Source organism: Bubalus bubalis, chromosome X (genome assembly GCF_019923935.1).
Source record: "Bubalus bubalis isolate 160015118507 breed Murrah chromosome X, NDDB_SH_1, whole genome shotgun sequence".
NCBI lineage: Eukaryota > Metazoa > Chordata > Mammalia > Artiodactyla > Bovidae > Bubalus > Bubalus bubalis.
Window position 1 is genome coordinate 23,964,591 of NC_059181.1, and position 24,453 is coordinate 23,989,043.

The window sequence follows — 24,453 nt, forward strand, 5'->3', positions numbered from 1 at the left end:
TTATACTTGGGTAGGCATAGGAGCCAGGGATAAGACAAGAGCTGACTTGGAAATAGTTCTTGAAGGATGAGTAGGATTTAAACAGGTTCATCTGTTGTGATTTCACAGAGGTATGCATTTATTTCAGACAGTCATGTGACATGTTAAAGCAGTAGAAATGACAAGGTGATGAGGCAGATGAAGTTGTTAAAGTGATGCTGGGTTTGAGTGTGAATGATTTGGAAGGTGATGGGTCTACATGTGTTGAAGGCAGATGCTAAATTTGGATTGGGCTTTGAGCCTTTCAGGGTTCTTGATTGTAAGAGACGTAAACCAAGTTAGGCCCTCATAAGAAGAAAGAAATTTGCTGGAGGGATTAGCATTTATAGCATTGATAGGAGGTGTCTTAGTCATTTTGAGCTGCTGCCTCAAAAAGACCATAAAGTGGCTGACTGATAGAAACCACAAACATTTGTTTCTTACAGTTCTGGAGGCTGGGAAGTCCAAGATCATGCTGGCAGATCTGATGTCTGATGAGAGCCAGCTTCCTCCTTGATGACTGTCTTCTTACTGTGACCTCACATGGCAGAAGGGCCAAGCTAACTCAATGAAGCCTGTTTCATAAGGGCGCCAATTCCCATCCTGAGGGCTCTCCCCTGGTGACCTAATCAACTCCGAAGTGGGAGGATTGTGAAGCAGACGTTGGAATCATGGAGGAAGGTGGGTGAGTGTCTCTGACACAGCAGAAGTGAACCACAGATGATCCAGTCTGTGTATCCTGCTTAACTCATTTTTGTCTTCTTCCTCAAATGTTCTCTTTCTGTTTGTATTGGGTTGGCTAAAAGGTTTATTCATCCATAATACCTTACGGAAATACCCACAGGAAACTTTTGACCAGCCTAATGGACATATTTCCATGAAATAAGTAAGAGTCAAAGCCACAATCCTAGGAAGCATGGATATTTTTCTCATTTGGGGCAGTATTCTATGAAGTGGAAATTTAAATCTCTCCTAAGACTGACTCTAGATAGCATATGAAAAAATTGAATATTGATATCCAGATCATAGAACATAGTCATTACGTTAAAACCAGACATCTCATGTATCAGAAAAACTTGACATTGCTGTGCTCTTATTCTTACTTCCCAAGGCTGCCTTGTTTGCTATTTTTCTTAAGAGCTGTAAGTCTCTACATAGAATCCTACTTATCACAATAATGAATCATGATCCTCAGACAAAAAAACACCTAAATGAATCAGCCTGAGGATGTATTTAAACATATGTATTTCGTAAAATGTTTTTGAGTTTCTTTTTTTTTTCTTTCATTTTCTCCTTTATTATCCTGAAGTCACATGTGAGAATGCATCAGTAAACTGGTGATGCAGTTTACTGATGAGGACAATGATTCAGCATTGTCTTCATGTATTACTTTATGAAGTGAAGTTTATCTTATGTGATTAGATTTGGTAGTTATTATTTTTATCAGGGAGAGATGTCATCTCTCACATATGTTAGTCTTTGGTTTGTCTAGAACTGTGTCAAGTAGTGGGAAGGGATATAAAACATTGTCCTAGGAGGATTACAGTCTAGTTAAGGAGAAAGAATAGATGCCTGTAGCTGCCAGATTTAGTACCAGAGGACTTAGACATTAATTATACACTGTCATATTGTTTCTAATCATTTGGTGGGTGTTGGAGGCAGTTTATGAACTGGAGAGTCGCTGAAGTATTTGTGGAAGTTTTGTTGTGGAACTGTGATTTAGATAAATTGGAGAAAAAGATGAAAATTTTAGGCTAGAAGAACTAAATAGAAAACACACAGGGATAAATGTCTGTGTTTGTGGAGGGAATAGATGAGGAAATAATGGCATAAGGGGTAGAAGGCAGAGGATTTGAGAGCCTAGATTTGGAAAGAATATGAAGAGAGGAGACAGAAAGTTGGATTCCAAGGAAACATTTTGTTGTTCAGGGCATTTCCTTCATGGCTAACTCACAGACTTACCTCCTTTATATCTTTCAAATTAAGCTCTGCATTTTCCTTTTTTCTTAGTGGTGTTTATGTTTGCATGTACATTGACTTCACATTCAGTGATTTAATATATATTCATTTTGTATCCCCAAATAGATTTAAGGATTGTGTCTTCTGTAGTAAATATATTAGACTATTGTTGAAATTTGATTCAGAAAACCAATTTAGGGGTCACCTAGTCCACTACCCTCTATAGTGGCCACTGACCTCCACCCATGTGTCACCCCTCCCACAACTTCTGCCTTCTTTTGTTTCCAAAGGCTTTCTGTGATTTAGGGCATAGCTTTGGGCTGCTGGAGACACGTTGTCCAGACACAGAGCTGGAAGTGCCTGGAGTTGAGCATTACCACACCTACTGCTGGCCCTGGCCCTGCGTTGAGGAACCTTGGCCAGTGCCTGACAGGTGTGACTATGAAAGTCCACCCCCTTGACTCAAGTAGGGACCGTGTTGAGGCTTTATTTGTGTGATTCAGAGCTCCCCTGCTCAGACTTAGGCTGACTTCACCTGAAGTCACACCCTTGTCTATTTTTCCCCCCTTCTCTTTTGCCCCTACCATCTTTCCTGGGAGCACTTCATAAATCGCTGGCACATGAGTCCTCATCTTAAGATTTGTTGGGAATACCGACTTAAGGCATTCTTATTTCACTCTGGGGAAACTGAGGCCTGACCAGTGTGTCCAAAGTAATACACAGCCTAATTCCATACCCAGATTTCTTGATTCTGCGTCTATGCTTTTTTAACTTCTCCTTTGTAGTTCTAGATACTCACTAGACATATAATAGTTGTCTATTGAATTGATGAAAAATGACAGATGTACTACTTGTGTGCAAAGCATTTTACTAGATACTAAAGATGCAGTTCTTGCCTTCCAGAAGATGCAATTCTTGCCTTCCAGAAGCTTAAAAAGAAGAGAAGGGATAAGACTAATACTCATTAAGTGGAATAAGAAAGGCCAGACAAATTACCAGTGGAATCCAGAAGAAGATGGACAGAGAGATCATGCATGATTAGAGCAGGCAGAGAGCTAGAGAGAGATGCAAAAACAGTGTGGCATCTGGATTGGGGCTGAGAAGGTTAGGTTTAAACAAGAGTTAATTTCAAAGCTGGTGATGTTTTTGTGTCCCAGCGTTTGTGGCCTAATGTTTTCACCAATCATTGGTAACATTTCCATATTATTATGAAATGGCAAAATGGCCTTCAAAATCATTTCAATGAATTTATTTAATATATAGATACATTGAATATATTTAATAATATTCCTGTTATTGAATATTTAGATTTCCCCAAATTTATGGTTATGGAATGACACTGTGCTGAAGATCTTTGCATATACACATTTGCTTCCATTTCTGAGAGGATTTGTCAAGGATAAATTACTAAAAATATAATTACGGGGGAAACTTTTTTGGGCATTCCTGAGACATATCGCCAAACTGCTTTCCAGAAAAGATTTAGTATGCCAGCACATCACTTCTCAGCGGTGCATGGCTTGTTGCTTCTCCAGCAGCTCTAGTCATTTATTGATTTATTTATTAATTCACAAAATATTTATTGAGCACTAAGTGGGAGACCACATGCTAGATGGCACATCATTATTATGTAGAATTCCTTACTAGATTTTCCTTCTCTACTTTTTGTCTCCCTACGTGCAAAATTCAAATTTTGGGTTTTCTCTTTCTTGCTAGAACCATGAGCACGTTGGTTTCTGAGGGGGAAAGGCTGAGAATTTCAGCATTCAGCCCATGAAGTTGAAGTCGTCTGTTGTCACTCAATTGGCCTGCTGTCACTCAGTTCAGAGGGCTTCAGGTTTACCCTTGCCAGAGAACAGGTCTCTGATCTTTGGATGAAATAGGGGAGGACCAGCGCCTTGACTGTACTGAGGTTGGGGAGGGCGTCTGGGAGTGTAACTGACTACTTGTTTTTAAAACATGGTTTTCTTGAGATTCAACTAGCCCACTTAAAAGTATTAAATTCAGGGTTTTTACTGAATTCACAGAGTTGTACAGCCATTGCCACTGTGCATTTTAGAACAGTTTTAGAAAATAAAATCCTGTACCCCTTAGCAGTCATTCCCCATTCTCCCTCACCCTTCCAGCCCTCAGTTCAGTTCAGTTCATTTCAGTCACTCAGTTGTGTCCGACTCTTTGCGACCCCATGAATCGCAGCACGCCAGGCCTCCCTGTCCATCACCAACTCCCGGAGTTCACTCAGACTCCAGCCCTAGGTAACCACTAATCCATTTTCTGCCTCTATGGGTTTGCCTATTCTAGACATTTCGCATAACTGAAATCATACAGTATATGATCTTTTTGAGACTGGTATCATTCACTTGGGATGTTGTCAAGGTTCATCCATGTTGTAGCTCCATGTGTCGGAACTTCACTCCCTTTTATGACCAAATAACATTCCACTGTATGGATAGAGCACATCTTGTTTTCTCATTCAGCAGTTGATGGACATTTGGGTTGCTTCCACGATGGGGGCTGTTAGGCATGATGCTGCTATCAACGTTCCTGTACAAGTTTTTGTGTGGATGTGTTTTTGTCTGTCTTGGGAGTGGAATTGCTGGGTCCTGTGATAACTCTGTGTTTAGTCATTGGAGGAACTGTCAGATTGCTTTGCAAAGTATCTGTACTATTTTACATTTACAGCGGATGAGGGTTCCAGTTTTTAACTATTTCTTAAGTAGACTTTCAGGCAGTGTTTATGCCTTGCCTTCCCTGTCACCTTTCATGTTACTACTGAGGCACCTGCAGGTCCTGTGATATTTCAGTGTTTCTCACTGGCCGGTATTGGTTTCTGCTCATCTATTGGCTTCCCCTCTCCAAAACCGTGCACTGTCGTTCTTTCCCCATTCTCTTTATTTGTCATATATGTATATTTTTTTCTCCTTTATCCATTTGCTCTCATTTCAATGAGGTTTCAAGATGTATTAGAGGTAAGCTCATGTGTTCATTCTACCAGCTTAAACTGGAAATTCCTTCAGTTTCTTTTCTTTTAAATGCATATAAATTTTAATACATCTGATTCAAAACAACATTTAAAATATTATCCCATTTTATGAGGTGGTCTTTATCATTCTATTTCCCTGTTTATGTTTCCCCACCTCTCTTTCTTTCTCTCAGCTATGCATATACCTATCCGTTTCTTTATCCTGTTTCTACAGGCATAGAGAGAAATGTGTATTGCTCACCAAATATTAACACTGTTTATTTCTGTTTGATTTGGGTTAATTCTTTGCTTTCTGATATGTTTCTGTGTTGCTTTTTAAAAGTAATAAACATGGATAAATTTTATTAAAATGATGAAATCATTATCCCTCCAACACCTACAAAATTTGATGTCATGGAAACTGAGTAGGAAGCCTCAAAGAGAGCATAAATAACATCAATAAAGTAGAGGAGTTGAAGAGGATAAAGACTGAAAAAGGATGATTTTTCCTCCAATCGCAGGCTCTACATTTATGTTTTTAATTGGCAAGTTTAATCTTGATCTCAGAGAGACTTAAATATATACTACACATACACCATGTCATATTAAAAATCTAATAAATAACAAGATACTTATTGGTATCTCTAGAGAATCAAATGTTGCAACTGTCTCTGAGGTTAATGAAAACTCTGTTTATAAAAATAAAGCTATAATTTGGCCTATTTTATCAGAATAGCATAAACAGAAATTTTTTTCAAGTAAAAAAATTTTTATTGTATTTATTGTACATTGCAGGCAGATTCTTTACCATCTGAGCTACCAGGGAAGCCCATTTATTGTATAGTCTGTGACAAATGTGAATATTAACATGCATGTCTTGACTATACCATATCAATAAATAAATGTTTTGGGAGAGGAAAAATGCAACATCACCTACTCAGGAAACTTACTCAAGTACAAGGTAAAATGAAGTTCAGTAGAAGAAGGAAACAAATGAGAACAAAGGCATTTTGTTTAGCATGAACTTCGCCTTTCAGATAGGGCTCATGTAGGATCATACCTCCCAGTTCTGGGTCCTGAGCCTAGGAAAACAAAATGACTTTGTTACCTCCAAGCTGAAAGTCAAAGGTACAAAGTCACTGCTATGTACCTAGTCCTGATATCCAAATTCTAATACTGTTCCCCCTGAGTGACAGTAGACCATCTCCCCTCCTTTCCGATTGTGGGTTTTGTTACCACCTTTTCCTCTGATTCTAATTTCAATTGCTTTTACACACCTGTGAAGTAAGTTGTCATCTACACTAGTGCAGAAAGGGTGGTCCAGGAACCACCAGCATCAGTTTCACTTGGGATCTGTTAGAAATGCATTTTGTTGCACCCCACCCCTACCGAATCAGCATCTCTGGGGTAAAGCCCAGGAAGATACATGTTTATTTCCAGGTGAGAACCAGCAGTATACAAGATATCATTTGGGATAGCTGGTGACAATCTTTCTGAATAGGTGTTGAGAGACAATTTTCCAAGGATGTCTTATTTTTGCATAGCTTGTGAGCAGAGACAGTAACTGGCCTTTGTTCTGGACTCTTTTTCCTAGGATGTTTGTATGGCAAATAGTCTTGGAGGATAGAGCTCACAACACTCTTCAGAAGAAGGTAGATTTACACTGTCTAGTATGATTAAAAAAAAGTTTCTCCTAATGAGGCAAAGGGTAGACATGCTGACTCCCCATTATAAAAGAATCAGGTTCCCTAAGTTTGAGGCTCATCAACTGTGACTCACACCCACTGCAGGAGAACATCCACTGGATCTCCTCTGTATCACCCAATGGGACACTTAGAAGAATTGACACGAGCATGATATTCATGCTGCTGGCTGTGCTGTAATAAAGTCCTTTGTCTCTGGTCCAGGAATCTCTTGTCCTCTGCCAGCACCCAAGAAACTGTGGCAGAGTAACTTGTCAGCTTGCCACTAGGGTAAAAGCTCAGACTTTTTCCAATTCTTGATAAGTAGTTCTTCGCTAATGTAACTTGGTACAAGGAATTTTTTGTTTTCACAATCCATTGCTTTTGGTTAAGATATTGAACCTCTAGACGTTCCCTACTCAAATTCAAGATTATCTGGGAAGTATGACATTAGCTATCAGTCTCAATTCATTTTATCAGATGAACTAGCAAGTCTTGAGAAAACAAAAGGTGGTTTTTAAAGTCAGGAAGTGGACATATCTTGAAAAGAAGGACAGTGGAAATGGTCGGCCTCAGAGGGGTGCCCTATAGGAAAGGCCCAGAAGATACACTTTCGTGCTTTGAAATTTTGCCTGGAATCTGTTCCGTCAGCATCCATCTCAGCTGGACACAATGCATTCTGATTTGCTATAATTCCCTTCCTCATTGAAAGTGAATCAAGGGCATCTGCTGGCAATGCTGTGGATTCTGTTGTTTGCAAACAGCAAGTAAACATCATCCATTGTCTGGGCTTTTAGGAATGGAAGTTATTATACATGGGCAATAAGAAGGTTTACCATGCAGTCAAAGAAGAAGGGATAAAGAGCTAATAAAGAAAAGGGCAATGAGGAGATTTCTAGGATTATCAATTTGTGCTGAAGCAAATTTGGCCCACATTCACTCTTAGGAATTTTCTCTCTTTGTTTGATAAGTCCCTGTGTGAAGTAACACAGAGATGATTGAGCAATACTTCTTTTGAAGCATCAATTGGATACTTCCATTCATAAACACAAGCCCAGTGATCTAGACTGGAGTTTCTGGTTCCATACACATTCCAATGAACTGAGAATTTACAGTTAAATATGGAGACCAGAATTTTTACACCCCAAATTGGAATATATACAGTCTGACAAATACATGTTTATTTATACAACAGAAAATATGAAATTGAGATAATCCTGGGAAAGCCAGAATGCTCAACATATGGTTAAGTCACGCACATTTTAACAATGCTAAAATTATGAGATAATAAAACAGTTTTAGTCCTAACATACAGAACATAGTTCTCTGTTGATTCAATGACCTCAGGGTCACATCAACACCAATTAAAATGTTTTAACTCTTAAGTTATTTTAGTTTATATCTATTTTGGATAAATGGTGCATCTGTGGATACAGTTTTGGTTTTGTTTTGTTTTTGGTTCTTTAATTCTGAGTGCAGGCGTACTTCTCTCTGAATGGTTCTCTGAGAAATGATGAAGATTTTCATTGGAAAGCTTTCTACCATGTCTAAGGGCTTAACTGTAAATTAATTTCTTATTTGGAATCTGTTTCATATGGATTTCCCAAGTAACCTATATAATAGTAGTAGTAATAGTGAAAATAATCCAGGACTGTCAGTGAAAACAGAAAAGAAACTATCCTGTCTACATATTCTCTCTCCATTTTGTCCACCTGCTGTCCTGCCCTACAGAAGGTACTCTCATCAAACCTGGGCCTTTGGGAAAAAAAGTTCTCAAGTTACAAAGTCCCTTATTTAATTTCCCTGGTGGTAATAAATGTGGAAAACTTGAATAAGATCCTTCTGACTGAATTCATTTGGTCCGCAAAGGACACTAACGAAACCATGATAACAGAGGAATAAGCTCCAGAAATGTCTGAAGTTTTGTCGTTGTTGTTTGTGTTTGTTATGCTGCTCTGTGCCCTTGCAGGATCTTAGTTCTGAGTCTAGGGATTGAAACCAGGCCTATGGCAGTGAAAGCCCAGAGTCCTAAGCACTGGATCACCAGTGAATTCCCAATGTCTAAATTTTGAAACCAACACTTTATGTTATATTTAAAGTTCACAGATTTCTGAAGTTGGTATTCTAAAACTTCAGAGGACTATGGTATTTCAGAATAATGCTTCTAATGTTTATGCCTTTATATACCATGTCAGTATATTTATTCATTCATTTGCTTAATCAAATACTTCTTGGATTCCTCCTACATGCAGAACTTGATCAACACTAGGGCCAAAATATTAATAAGTTAAAAATTCCTATACTTGAGGAGCTAAAAAATTTGCCAAGAAAATGATGACCAAAACAGATTTTTCCTGTACACTCTACTAAATGGTACAATACAAATAGTGACCTTTGTCACCTTTGTCTGTGAAACCAAAGAGAGGGTGAAGAATTTAGCCTGGGAGTAGGACCTATAAGGGAAGGTGACATCAGGTATCTGAAAAGCAGCAGTGTTCAAGAGAATCCTAGGAAGTACAAATTACTCCTTTCTGTAGTAGCAGGGATAGAAGTAGATAAGATTATCAAGTGGATTCTTTACTCTCTGAGCCACCAGGGAAGCCCAGCTATTAGTTACAGGGTACTTACCAAGTGGGCTTCCCAGGTGGCTCAGTGGTGAAGAATCCACCTGCCAAAGCAGGAGATGCAGGATATGCAGATTTGATCCCTGGGTTGGGAAGATCCCCCAGAGAAGGAAATGGCAACCCACTCCAGTATTCTTGCCTGGAGAATTCTATGGACAGAGGAGCCTGGCGGGCTACAGGCCATAGGGTCACAGAGAGTCAGACATGACTTAGTGACTAAACAACAACTTACTAAGTGCCAGGCAAAGCACTAAATATTTGGCATGAGCTATCTTCATATGATATACTCTCCAACCAAAATGGCAGATACTTGTATTACCATTTTACAGAGGAAAAGACTGAAACTTTAAGAAGTGAAGTAATTGGCCCAAGATCATATAGGTAAGAAAGAGTAAATTTTTGATAAATGAGTGACTGAAATCATGTAAGAGTCATAAATCTGGAATTGAAGTATCTCACCATCAAATTATAAGATCATAAGAGAGGCCATGTGAGTGGTACAACACTGTCTAAACAATTTTCATGGCCTAAGTTATTTCAGCTTTTCTTGGGAAAGAATCAGAAGCTCTTCATCCTCCATCAGGCAAGGTAGCACTTAGCAGCAACGTGTTCATGTCTGCCAGTTATACCTACATCTCCTCACAGGGCCCTAACCTCCTGAGTTCAGAGAGTGAGACACCTCCACTCAAAATCAAATCAAAATGGATTTTGTTTGTTGTCTTGTGACAGAATATAATTTGTCTTACTTTTAAAAACAGTGGCTTGAATATAAATAACCTGTCTGGTTTGCACATACGTTAGTCATATGAATATTATAACACAGCAGTTCCTATTTCCTCATTTGTAAATTTCTTTCCTGCTGGCCATAACATTTTTCCAGCCAATATTTCACCAAATGTTTGGTTACCTCCCTTAAACCTCCCTCAGTAGACATCTGTTGGACTCTTAGACTCAGTCACATCTACTATAATATCTCTTTTAACCCTTAAAATTAACTTTGTAAAATAATTTATACTAGGCCTTGGACAATTTGGTGTATTGCCCAAGGTTGCACTTGTCCAATGTCATAGAGTTAACAGAGCCAAGTTATGAATTCAAATTTTTTAAAAATTGTATTTATTTATTTATGGCTACACTGGGTCTTTGTTGCAGGGCAGGCTTTTCTCTAGTTGTGCTGAGCAGGGGCTACCCTTCTGTTGTGGAGTACAGGCTTCTCATTGTGGTGGCTTCTCTTGTTGCAGAGCATGAGTTCAAGGGTACACAGGCTCAGTCGTTCTGGCACACAGGCTTAGTTGCTCCATGGTATGTAGGATCTTTCTGGACTGGGGATCAAACCTGTGTCTCCTGCATTGGCAGGTGGATTCTTTACCACTGCCAGGGAAGCCCAAGAATGCAAATATTTTGATACCATGTCCCCTGTTCCACAAGACCAGAGGGTCTTCTTACAAATGAAATGAGACTATCCCTCTATAACTTGGCTGGAATAAAACATTAAATAATCAAGATAGCCAGTATCTGATCAGAAGGGTTGGCTTAGCAAATAAGTGTTACGGGGTGAAGTCATCATGGGCTCTGGTGATCAGACTGGGTTTGGCTGGGTGGGTAGAACAAGCGCAAGGCAGTGGCTTGCTTGGCTGGAATAAAAGCATCAGCAAATGTGTTGAGTTATGGCTAAGCATGTGGTCTGTGGACAAAGAAAAACTCTTCCTGGTGTCAGTCTTTGGAATTATTTCAGAGGTAAGCTTTTCAGTGTTAGTACCAAGCTTGAATACTTTAAGGACTAAGATAGTATGAAAATAAAGCATGCCTAGAAGGAGAACCTGGAGATATGTTTTAAACCATGTTAATGTGCAGAAAACCAGAATGGTGGCTACTTAATTTGATAGACAGTCGACCATGTCCGTATAAAAGCACAGGCTTCTAGACTTAAGGCAGGTTAAACACAGTGTATTTGATGACAGGTATACCACATAAAAATATGATCTTTGTTTTTAATTTTATCTTGGTGAATACAAGCATATTACATATTCCACTTGCAATCATTTTCTCAGCGGTTCATCCATTGACATGCACACACACGCATGTGAGCAGATGTTTTCTAGTACCTTTGGCAGAAGAATTTAGTGCCTTGTACACATCACACCTGCCATGTCATGCTTATTGACTGAACGATTCAGCATGCTGAAAGGTACTGGGTGAGATATTAATTTTAAAATGAAAGCCTTCACATCTGCTAATGCCTGTCAGTCTCTGGAGTGAATGTGCCATTCGAGCCAACGGAAGTGGGCAGAAGGAGCCTTCATGGGTAGGGCTGACAAGTTATTTTGAGTCTTCTGAATTACCTTTATTGTTGCCCGGTACTTACAGGCAGACCTCTCCTTGCATTAAACTCCAGCACTAACAGTACTTCTGAAAACAGCTCTAGTGGTTTGGAATTCATCTTTCTGGCTTTCCGCATAAATGGAATATTTGTGGTAGTTGAATGATAAATGGTGAGATAATGGTGTTTTACAGGCAGTGAAATGACAAGGTCAGTTTTAATTAAGCTGAGATCAACCTCAGTCTGTATTGCACACTTCTGATTAGGTTATTTCAAATTAACATAAGTTTTGGGAGACTTCGCTGAAGTCAGTGGTGTTAAACACCAGCTGTGCTGGCAGAAAAGCGTGGGATATGAGAAGGAGATAGCATTCACATTGAAATTAGCACTTGGCACAATATAATTCTCTGATTGCAAACTATGTGGAGTTGCCTGTGCTAATTGGTTGATTTTATTTGAAGCAGATGTTGTTAGCTTTCCCACTAATGATCTGGAGAGAAATTCTTTTGAAAGACATGCCATGTTAGGATCTCTGCAGTATAATAAGCTAATTACAACTTTAAGTACTTGCAGTAATTAGCACAATGTGTATAAAGTGTTCGTGATCTTTTCACCCTGCCACATTATTGTCAGGGCAGCTTGAAAAACAAAAAGGAATGCTAGCTGGATTGAGTCTCCCTGGTCTAGGCGCTTCATTTCCCAGACTTCTGCACTAAAGAGATAATGAACTCAACTTCAATCCTTCTCTTCAGGCATGTCAAAAAGGTTTAGTGCTGATCCCCACCCCACCCAAAAAATGGAGAGTGGAATTTGCCAAACTGAAATGTTGTTGTGCACACTTATGCCTTTATGACTTGTGAGGTCTTCATCACGTGAGTAAACCAAAGTATCTGAGGATACCAGTAACCTATTTATCTCATGTTCATTTATTTTATTATCAGTTCAATCTGGAGATCAAACCTATATTTTATTTGAGAACAAACTTCCAAGCCATAACTCAAACTTCTCTACAGAGAACGCTTTATCCAAGCCAAAATCTAGTCTTTCTGTATTTTGAACAGCCAAGTTATTACACACACATATATACACACACACACACACATATACATATATGTGTATCTTGCTTATATAGTAATTATTGGAGGGAAGACATAATAGGAGTAAATGTGAGAAGTGTGACAAAAATGTAAAAAAATGAATTGGGAAAAAAAGAATTGATAGAAACAAATTCTTAATAACATATCAAGCAAAAATCCAGAATTAACTGCTGTTAATATGAGTGAATCTGACACTGAGACTGGTGGCTAAAATTCTTGTATCTCTAAGAAGATGCTAAACTGAATAGTAGAAAATAATTTATAGTAAAATGCCACTGTTTCAGCAGTTCTTTGTGACTTTTTAGAGACTGTTAAAGAGTTTAGATTTTTCAGATCTATTATTTGAGATAGATGCTTAAGAGTAAAAATGCAGCCATTCGTAATGGAGTCTTCTGCCAGAACAGGTGAACTTAAGTTTTTATATTTTCTTATGGCTCCTTCTTTGGCTTTAAGATACTTCTGAGAGGAGGCAGAGACTGAACAAATGCTCCTTTTAAAGTACCTTTGAAGAAGTTGGCTGGCTCCCTTGGCTCTCATTTCTGGAAAGTAGGCAATCTGATCGCACTTTCTGAACTTGGCTAGAGAAATAAGATAGAAAATTCCCTTATTCTTACCTCTACTGCTGTTGTCTCCTCGGTTCTGGGATTGAAAGCTGGGGTTTCTGTGGTTGCTGGATTTGTATCTACCTCCAGTAATGTAAAATTTCACAAGGTGAATAGCCAAGCTCCTGGTAACTTTAATGGATTAAAAGAGAGGAGGAGTTAAGCAAAAATACCACAGCTATATGGCTTCTTAGGTGGCTCAGTGGTAAAAAAAAAAATCAGCCTGCCAATTTAGGAGATGTAGAAGACGTGGGTTTGATCCCTGGGTTGGGAAGATCCCCTGGAGAAGAAATGGCAACCCACTCCAGTATTCTTGCCTAGAAATCCCATAGACTGAGGAGCCTGGTGGGCTACAGTCCATAGGATCGCAAAAAGTGGGACATGACTTAGCAACTGAACAACAACAACAATTTGAGAAAAACAAAGGCAGAGATGCTGATGAAGATTCACCCTCTTGAATTATTAAAAGAAAGGAAGGTTGTAGATTTAAGGGGATTCCAGTATTTTAACCATTCTTCATAAATACAAATTAACATTTATGGTTATGAAATTTTATTAATATAAGTAATGATATGAAGTAATTTTATTGATATAAGTAATGAAAAGCAGTAGAGACTTTGTACTTTTCCTGAGTTTACAGAGGTTCAAGTCCTCAGCTGAACCCATAAGAAATAATTATGTTCAAGCAAAACATACAGGGACCGAGTTTAGACCTAGTGCTGACGTTTTTCACCTGTCACTATGTCTGGCATGTCTTAGGTGTATAATAAATGGTAAATGGATGAATTTTTTTTAGTGAAAAGTTAATGACTCATTCTCTGTCAGTGCCTTGAGGTTTGATAATTTTCCACATTCCTGAAAGTATTGTCATGAATTAAAACTGCTTGAAGCACCATATATAATTATTTGTCTAATTGGACTTGATATACTCATGAGTATTTTAGCGCAAAAAGTTAAAAGGATGTACTGGGTACTGGGAGCTTTGACATCCAGCATCCTTATTGATAAAATATAAAAGTGTTATTTGGCTTTGGAAGGGATCAACCCACTTAGAAATGGAGCATCTGCTAGACTAACAAAAAGTTGTTTAACAATAAACCAATGAATTTCCTTTTTTGTGTCAGTAAGGATCATTTATTCTTATCCTGTTTTTATTTATTTAAACCTAAAGGTGCCATTCCTTATTCCTAATATAATACCATGATCACAGGAATATAAACTGGGTTCCTAACAATATATATATTTGTTCTCACTATAAATAATCTTCATTTTCATTAAGTTTGAGAAAACCAGAGGTCAAATTCTTGCTAGATGCTTGAAATTAATAATATATGTATATATGAATGTTATATATTATGTTAGATATAGATGTTTGTATATTACATGCATTTATTACATATAATACTATGAATCATCTGTTATATAGGTTTAAAAATCTATCTACCTAATCAGTCTTTCATCTTTCAAAAGAGACCACCATTGGAAAGACCACAACCAAGTCAAATGATTAACTTTAAAATTTTATTATGTTTTTAAAATTTTATTATGTTAGAATATGTTAGTAACTGATAACAGTTACTTGAAGAGCATTAATGGCTAAGCTCTGACGTTTTTTCATTCACTTCTCCATGAAAAGAAAATAGTCTGACATACAGAAGGGCAAGCTGACTTTCTTAAAGCTTTCAGCTTTCTAAGACTGAGGAGTTTCTTAGAAAGAAGCTCCCCAGCTTTCCGGGAGTCAGCAGATTGAGACATGACCTTTTCTAATGCATCTGGTCACTGCTATCCTCTGCGTTCCACCCCAGCACTCCACTGTCCTGTCAGGGGCTAATGAAGCATGTGACGCCAAAACACTTATTCCTGAGATGCCTGCAGAAATGGTCATTTATTTTACTTCCAAATGTGCCAAGTGGGGACAAGAAACCCCTACTTGATTCTTGGGGAAAAAATTAAACACTAACTCCAGATTTTAACATCAAAGAATTGAGGTTGTTTGATCTTTAGAGGATATAGCAATTACATACAAAAATCTCGTTCATGTAAGATTTTTCTGAAAAAGTCAATTGCATGCCTTCATCTTTTATGTCATAGATTACAGGGATAGGACTAAATAATATCACTTTGAAGACAATATTTTTTTTTCCCATTTCCCAATACATTTTTCTTTTTTGCCATAAAAAGCTTGAAAAACAAACTCCCTGAGGCACCAGAAGCAGGAGTAAGCAGGGTGGTTTGGCTGCAGACCAGAATAGCACAATGGGTTTCTGCTTCCTTTCTGTTCATTGCTCCCCCTTCCCTCCAAAACACACACACAGCTCTGCATGGCTTTCTGGTTTCAGGCTCCAGTTTTGCAGTTTTTTCCATCATGTGTTGGGAAGATACTGAAATGTAAAATTATATCCTCTGAAACAATCATATTGCTCTGGGGTCATAGGAAGGAGAGGTACAGAGATGAGTTTTTTCTTCTTCTTAAAAAAAAAAAAAAGGCTACTATGGGCCACAATACCTATCCCTTGCTGGTCTATGAACCTCTTGTGTATGTGTGTGTGTGTGTGTGTGTGTGTGTGTGTGTGTGTGTTTTGGTAACTCTGATCTAATTTTGCAAAAAAGTGGCTTAACCACTGAGAAAACTGTGCAGAGGAAAGAAAATTTCTTCCTGATGAGGGATTATGCTCAGCAGAGATGCTATAATATACTGTGTGACTTGTTTCTATCTGCTATTTTCTTTCCTCTGTGCATGCCCCATTCACACACACACATCCTTGAAGTCATTGGGCTGAGAGTTTGGCAGTGGAGAGTGGAGAAGGATGATTTCAGCTCTAGTCATAACAGGTAATGGAGTTGGCAAAGAAGGTTTCAGTATTGCTTCAAGGAAGTTGAAAATGACTAATGCAATGACTAACAGTAATATCTAAAGCAAAAGTATGATTCTGCACTACAGTAAGAATGAGTGACCTTCTGGGCTTGGAAGAGGGAGGCGAGAGGGTGGAGGAATCTTTGGGAGGAAGATTTTAGAACAAACAGACCTATAATGTTGGTATTTAAATGCAATTTACTCATTCGCTTTAGCAGATAAAGTCTTAATATGCATGTCATCTGTGGGCAGAGCCTGAAGAATTATAAGCATTAATTTGTTTTAAATACTTTGAAAAAGAACAGTTTTATTAAACACTATAGTCATCTAAGTAAAAAATTAAAATAAGTATCTTTATCTTTCAGAAACTAATTTCTGCCTACAGATCTTTTTCTATAAATAAGGTGGGCTTAAATCATGCTACAGTGGTTGCCTCAGCATCAACTATACTTCCTCAAATGCTGAAGTCAAGAAAGCTGGGGTCTTTAAGTCTATGATATGCTCCCTACTTGCCCAGTTCCACCCAAGTGCCTGTGCCTTGACATGGGCTTGCAAATCAGGCATCAGATGAGCTAGGTGAATATGTGAAGTTAACCCCTGATGGACTCACATCTTTCTGTGGTTCTTTCTAGTGTCAGGCCTTCAGTGAGATGAAATAGGCTTCTCATATTTTGGATTTATCCCTATTTTGCTTTGTTTCCCTGGAAAATTAGTTCTGTGAAATGGTGTCGCCTCTAGTATGATCATACTTAACACTTACGGACCGCTGGTTTAGGGCAGGGACTCTTATTGGAGATTCAGATTTCATCCTAATAATGGATGAAATATTAGGTATATATAATATAAGGAATAGATATATAATAAGTTTTATGGGAATAAGGCCTGTAACTTTCATCTCAAGATATGTGAATTATGAAGCATAGTATTTGATTACAGTAATAACTCTGAGACAAAGGTAAATTATCAGTACTACTTTATACCTGATTTCATGTAGACTCATGCAAGTTTGGTCACAAGTTTGAGAAGTCCAGATTTTTAATCCAGTTCTTTCCCTATGGGTTTCCCTGGTGGCTTAGTGGTAAAGAATCCACCTACTAATGCAGGAGACGCAGGTTCAAGCCCTGGATCTGGACGATCCCCTGAAGTAGGAAATGGTACCCCACTCCAGGATTCTTGCCTGGAAAATCCCATGGATGGAGGAGCCTGGTGGGCTATAGTCCATGGGGTCGCAAGGAGTCAGACACGACTTAGTGACTAAAAACAACAACAACAACAACAAAGTGGGTGAGGGATATGAGAACTCTCTTTATTATCTAAAAAGTTCCAAAATAAAAAAATAATTAAATTTGCTTGAATTTAAAAAGATGACCACAAAGTCAACTCAGATTTTGTTCCTAGATTAACTAGAATAAGTATCATCTTCCCTGAAAATCCTTCCATGTGACATTACATACTAGTCCAGTAACAGACTTTATGGTACTCTCCTGGAAGTTATGAGAGATGTTATTACCTAGCGGTTATGAGTTTGTACTCCTGGAGTCAAACTGCTGTGGTCCGAAGCCATCTTTGCCACTTATCAGCTGTGTGACCTCCAGCACATGGCTTGATCTTTCCCTGGATTAACCTACCTCGTAGAGCTGTTATGGGCATGTGATTTAAAGTTACACTTTTGAAGTTCTTAGAATAGAGCCTGGTACATAGTAAGTACTCAATAAATGGTGGTGATGATGATGATGATGGTGCTGATAATGATGCCAGCTCCATAGCATTGTCTTTATAACACTACCTTATGGTATCTAATTGCTTACCCCCTACTCTTTCTTTTAAATGGTGAGATCCTTGAGGACAGAAGCCATGTTTTTCTTATCTTTGTGTCCTTCTGCCTGATAAATAGTAAGTGCTCTGTAATTGTTGATGGAATTACACTTCATTTCTTGGATCTTGACTTGCCATATCTGGGATTTGAGTATGACCCTTCTGTCACTATTGCCAAATTCCAGGCTTATGTGGGAGAGAACTACCAATTAATTTAACACTCTTTAGTGCTCTTTTAGGTGCAGAGAGAGCTGCAAAGATGTATATCCAAGGTCTTTCCCTGTCCCTCCAGAAACTCACCAGCATATATACTCATATATATATACACACACACACATTAATTTATCTGAAAATGATAAAGGTCTAGATTAATCAGTACTGAGGACAAGTGCTTAAATTCTAAGAAGATAGAGATGATAGCAAATGGTATCATGTAAAAGAATATAGGATAATCTACTTTTGTGGAGCATTCAGCATGCCTAGCTCCCCTGTAGAGCATGCGAGAAAATGAGCTAAAGTTTTACAAGAGAAAAACCAAAGTTTGTTAGACATTCAAGAAGCACAGAGTTCCTGCTTTAGATTTATTGTGAAGTTATTCCATTATTGAGAAAGAACTTAAATAATCTAAAACTTTTACTAACTTGTGCAAGGACTTTTTTTTTTAAGGTAAAGTGTTGAGATATGAGTTGTAATGGTATTGATGAGAGTGAGTGGACTGAGCTTGGTTTAAACAAATTTATTACTACAAAATGTACTTCAAAGGTATCAATAAAAATTGGGAGGAGGGTGAATTTTTCTGGGGCTTTTGTTCTCTTTTACCAGTGTCATATTGCATCCTTTGAGTTGCTCCTTAACCAATATTCATAGGGGAAGTTTTTAAATCAGTATATAGTCATCAGCTTTAGCAAATCTTTTTTTCCAAATTCTTCTCTCAGTAGTCAGAGCATGCATTATGAGTAGGAAGAGTGTTCACAGTGACTGAAGCTACCTGACCAGAGGTCTCTGCCATATGTTTGAAAACTTAACCTTGCCCTGTTTTTCATTCTGGGACAGCCCCAAACCAAGCTCACATCCTGGCCATATATTTGGAAGTCCAGATCCTGCCCACATAATTTAGGCACCTAAATACAGTGTTACATCTTACAGTCTTTGAATAAAAGGGATATCCATGTTATAAACACTGTTTCCATTCCATCCAAGGCTATGAATTACTGTATGGTCTGAAAGAGATCATCTTCATTTGGGGGACCAAGCTGCTGGGCTGTAGCTGATATGGCTAATTCTTGAACCCTGGTCTTTAGGTTGAATTGCCCAGGGTTGGACCTGACTAGATTTGGCTTATAGAATTCTAGATGCTCTGGTAATCATAGTGCAAGACTAAATTTTCTGTTCTCATTTGTCTTTTTAAAATACTTTCATTCCTCATTTGGTCTCTTTCACCCAGTATTTAGGGGTTATAACTTCTATGAGTAAAATTTAGTTTTAAATGGAAGAAAATTTAGCTCCTGCTACTTTGGAACTAGTTAATCATAAGTTCATAAAAAAGCTAACATACTGGGTCAGAGAGGCAGCATTAAAATTTGATGCGTTTGGGGAAAATAAATTAAAAAGGTCTGGTAGAAAGCTTGCACTCTTGAGCTTTTTCTCTGCCGTCTGTCATCTGAGGCATAAACCTGTGCCCTCATGTGTATCCAATTGCAATCTATCTCTTCTATCTAAAGCCAGATAATTATAAGGTTCCATAGTCCCTTGGCAGACTGAATAAATGGTTACTTTAATTTCTTTTCTTAGGCTCTAGATGTATATTGTGTTCTGTAGAGATACTGCACACAGTTCTGTAGTAAGGCTGATTATCAGCATTTATAAATTAATATCTCTATTTAGCTAATGGTAAACCAAGATTGACTCAAGAGAACGTAGCATGTGGCTACATTTAGGATGTAGGATGACTATGTTGATTTTGTTTATCACCATCTTCATTAAGAAGTAACATGTGCAAACTGAGTAGTAGAAAAGCATCAGATGCTCCCGGACCCCAATATGACATGTATTCATCTACACCACTAGTCAGTGAACAAAAGAGAACAGTGATAAATGTAGTGACAACTGGAGAAAATTGCTTCTTTAGCTAAGGAACATTTTGTGTCACTGTCCTAATTCATCAGGGAATACATTAGGAAAGAGTTTTGGATTTCATAGGGGAAGAAGAGGGCTTTATGAGCAAGGGTTTGTTTTCTTTTTAATTAGAAACAGAAAAGAAGGTATTATTAAGCAAGTTTCTGTGGTAGAGGTTTGGAAGATGAGGGCCAGGTTATTTCACAAGGACTGTGAGGTTGAACTTGGAGGTAAAGCAATACATTTTTAAGATATGACAAAGAACAGTGTCTCAGCTTCCTTTTTTATATGTGATTAAAGATCAGTTTTTAAAAATAAAGGAATTATAATAATTTCTTCATTTAACTAATTTATTAACTTATTTAAAATAACATTATGGTAGTACTAAGTATGTGACATGAGAAAAAGAGGAGTTGGAAAGCATTCTATGAATCTTCAATAAATATTAATTTATGGTGGTAAATAAAAAAATAATTTAAGGGCCAGTAAATGCAAGGGATGACAAAAGATTAGTGTAATTCCTATTGTTTTTCTCTTCAGAAGAGAAGAATATGGGACGATAGAGTTGCTGGTTTCAAGTCTGGGGATCAGTCTGGTGAGTATTGGTGAAGGGGACATTCTTAGTTCTGCTCAAGAAGGAGCAAGATGAAATATGCTTACCATGTAGACTAGAAAAATTTCAAAGTTTTAAAAAAAGATTTGGCACCCAAATACACTTATTTTAAGTGTTCATTTTTGATGAGTTTTGACAAATATATACACCCATGTATCCATCACTACAAGAGATTTAGAACGTTGCCATAACTCAAGAATGTTTTCTTGAGCTTTTCCTAGTCAATTTTGTATCTATCTGTGCCCAGAAACAACCACTTAATCTGCTTTCTATCACTATAAGTTAGATTTGCCTTTTAAAACAAATGAATTTCAGATAAATGAAATTATACAGTATATACTCTTTTGTATTGAGATTCTTTTGCACAGCATAAAGTTTTTAAGATTTATCTGTTTTGTTGTTGCATTTGTCAGTAATTTATTCCTTTTTATTGCTGAGTAGTATTCCTCTGCATAGGTATTCCACATTTATCTATCCAGTGGTACAGCTTTTTTTTTTTTAATTATGTATTTATTTATTGATGGCTGCACTGGGTCTTCGTTGCTGTGTGTGGGCTTTCTCCAGTTGTGGCGAGCAGGGGCTACTCTTCGTTGTGCTGTGTGGGCTTCTCATTGTGCTGGCTTCTCTTGTTGTGGAGCATCCTCTATGAGCAGGCTTCAGTAGTTTCAGCATATGGGCTCAGTAGTTGCGGCTCCTGGGCTCTAAAACACAGGCTCAGTAGTTGTGGTGCATGGGCTTAGGTGCTCCACAGCACGTGAGATCTTCCTGGACCAGGGATCAAACCCATGTCCCCTGCCTGGCAGGCAGATTCTTAATCCAAGAGGTATAGCTCCTGTAAAAAATTCTGTCTTCAGTGAGATAGGAATGCTAGATAAGTGGCTGGAGTGGGAGAAATTCCCTTCCTCCAGTTGTAATAAAGCTCTGGAAAAGTCTTTTCCTCTGGATAGCGGACCTTCATCATGGAGAAGGCATGTTTCTTAGTGATTACTCTTCCCTTTCCCTTGCCAGAGTCATGAGTGCTTTTAGATCTTCACTGTGAGAACCTGGTCAGTTTCCTGGAGGTAAAGCCTGTGAGAAGGTGGGGGCCCCCAAGAAGTGACCCTCAGAAATTTCTTACTCTCACACTCGTGCATTCTCAGTCTCCAGCAACTGGTCAGCCCTCCCATTCAGGGTTCCTAGTAGCTTATGCTCCCACAGCTTCTGCTCCAGGTCAGGGAATCTTGGCTATGCCTCTCTGGATGCATCTGTCTCTCCAGATTTCAAGGTGATGTTTGCCCTGTGACCTCAATTCTCTGATGGCTCCAAGGAAAATCTTGATTTTTCAGTTTGTTCAGTGTATTTTTGTTGTAAGGACAGGTGTGACATCTTCGACGTTCTTTACATATTGGAGCTGAAACAAGAAGTTTCCTTCATTTTCATTTTTGAAAGATATTTTCACTGGGATTACAATTCTTAAGTTGACATTTTCTTTGACTGGTTTAAAGATGTCATTTCATTGTCTTTAGGCATTAATGGTTTCTAACAAGAACTCTGCAATGATTCTTAGTCTTGTTCCTCTGTACATAAAGCACCTTTTCTCCACCTTCCTCAGGCTGCATTTAATATTTTCTCTTTTAAACAATTTGATTATGATATGCCTCTCTCTGGTTTTCTTTTTGTTTATTCTTCTTGGGATTCATTGATACTCTTGGTTCTGGGGGCTTATAGTTTATGTAATTTGGAAATTTTTCAACCATTATTTTTTCAAATAAGTTTTCTGTTCTTCCTTCTGTTTGTTCTCTTTCTGTGACTCCAATAAGTACATTAGACCACTTAATATTGTTCCATAGGTTGTTGAGTTTCTATTCATTTTTTTCCAGATTTTTTTCTGCTTGTGCTTCAGTTTGGTTAGTTTATATTGCTAATGTCTTTAAGTTTCATATTTTTTTCTGTAGTATCCAATCTGCTGTGTTCAGTGAATTTCACATATTATGTTGTTCATTCCCAAAACTTTCATTTGACTTTATATTTTCTGTCCTCTCCTCATTATGTTCATGTTTTTATTAGAAAATTAGAACATCTCAATTATATTTTCCATTGTGATTTTAATATAATTGTTAATTCCTTCCTCTTTGGTGATCTCTATATATCAACTGATATTTTTCATGGTTATATGTCAAGTGTTCCTGCTTCTTCATAGGTCTAGTAGTTTTTTTATTGGCTGCTGGACTGTGTGAAGTTTACACTAAATGTTGGGGTTAGTTGTATTCCTTTAGATAGTGTCGGGCTTTGTTCCACAGTTAGCTCGCTTGTGGATCAGTTTTACCATTCCAGAGCTTGTTTTTAAACTTTTAAAAAGGCAGATATAGATGCCAATTGGGATTCTCTGGTAGGTCAGTGGTAAATAATCCACCTGCCAAGCTGGAGATGCGGGTTTAATCCCTGGGTCAGGAAGATTCCCCAGGAGGAGGAAATGGCAACCCACTCCAGTATTCTTGCCTGAGAAATCCCATGGACAGAGGAGCCTAGTGGGCTACAGTCTATGGGGTTGCAAAGAGTCAGACACGGTTTAGTGATACCTATGGCTGATTCATGTTGATGTTTGACAGAAAACAACAAAGTTCTGTAAAGCAATTACCCTTCAATTAAAGAATAAATTAAAAAATACAAAAAAGCAACAAAAGATGCTGATTTAGTCTGACTTTTAAGAAATAGTCCTTCTGATTTCACTACTGAGTGATCCTTTTATTCTCTGAACTCTGTTTACTTTGGTTGTTGAAAATACTAGTGATTCCTAGCTCCATGTGTGTTCTAGGAATTTTTGTCTCACCAATCTCTGATAATTCCTTCTAACAAGAAAAATGAATTCATTGGAGAAGCTGGAGAGAGATAGATGCACTACTAAATAGAGTAGGAACTGGTATATGAAAATAGTTTGTATTTACCTGACGTGGGAACTCTTTTGTCTCCCTTTTGATTCTAAGAAGGCTGTAGTAAATATACATATGATGCTCACCTCCTCACTTTACACTTTCTCTTAATTGTAAGTATGAACCTAGGGCAATCCCCTATCCTCCAGGGGATCTTCCCAACCCAGGGATTGAACCCAGGTCTCCTGCATTGCAGGCAGATGCTTTACCATCTGAGCTACCAGGGAAGCCCTGTTTAAATTTAAAGAGGCCCAAACAGAAGATTCTTAGATTCTTGGTATCCTGCTCTACAATAGAGAGAGGTGGCAAAGTTGCTGATTGAAAAATGCACTGAACTCCAGCTGTCAGGGTTCTACAGATGGCTCTTCTATTCTTTGTCAGACTGTAAACTCACTTGATCCCTCCCTCTAGTACTCTTTGGGTTAGATGATCTTCAGTCCTTTTCAGCTCAGATAACCTATTCGAACATAGAACAGAGGTCAGATTTCTGGTGTTCTCAGTGACCCCAAATTAGAGGGCAATAGGTAAATATTCTGGGCATTATAAATCAGGTAAAAGACCAGATTCCTCTTTTTCTTTAGCCTCCAGTGAGTTCAAGTACAAATTGCCTTCTCTGTTCTCTACACTATAGTGAAGTTTCCCATGGGTGGCTGATATGCATCCTGAATTGCTCCCTGGAATTTATATATCAATTATAATTTATATTTTACCTGATCTCATTACTGTGTTTCTTTCTCAATTTTATTTCTTGTCTTACTTTGCTGTATGGATTCTTGTATGTTACATCAAAATCTTTATAGAGCATGGTGCTGATGGTGAGAAATGTTAAAATCCTTAAATGAGGAAACAATGAAAACAGATGCAAAAAAGTGCCATAAACATG

General features: G+C 38.0%; 1 long non-coding RNA gene across 1 annotated transcript in view; it reads left to right on the forward strand.

Moving 5' to 3' along the window:
- Window positions 1-24,453, forward strand: part of LOC123331767 — a 91,710-nt gene that overhangs the window by 14,336 nt on the left and 52,921 nt on the right. Inside the window, exon 3 of the long non-coding RNA XR_006548538.1 lies at window positions 465-699. This is a non-coding gene — a long non-coding RNA (uncharacterized LOC123331767). The remainder of the gene's footprint in view (window positions 1-464; window positions 700-24,453) is intronic.